Consider the following 407-nt stretch of genomic DNA (forward strand, 5'->3'; position numbering starts at 1 on the left):
TTACCCTCCATCCTCCTCCATTCGTCCGAAACCACGCCCGACGGATGGGACTCAGCCCAGCGTCAGCCTTTAGTCCCAGCCTTCCTCTCCCGCCAGCCTATCTCGCCTGCCCCTCGACAGCCGAGACATACGAGAGACGCCAATCAATATCAACATAAAGGCCCAAGAAACGATGTAATTGGTTAATCTATAGAGCCCACAATACAACATAACAGCGAGCGAGACGGAATTGCCCGAGACAGGAAGCCAAAGGCGGTTGCGGTGGCTTTGCTGAAGCTAAATAATTGAAAAGGTTTCTTTGTGTGTGCTCGCGGGGTGGGCGGTGGCTCTCTTGTGGAACTCCTTGCAATTGAGCTCTCTGTCGTTGTGCAATAGGCTAGATGTGGCACTTTCTGCCATTACGTGTT

Source organism: Penaeus monodon, chromosome 34, assembly GCF_015228065.2.
Source record: "Penaeus monodon isolate SGIC_2016 chromosome 34, NSTDA_Pmon_1, whole genome shotgun sequence".
Taxonomy (NCBI): domain Eukaryota; kingdom Metazoa; phylum Arthropoda; class Malacostraca; order Decapoda; family Penaeidae; genus Penaeus; species Penaeus monodon.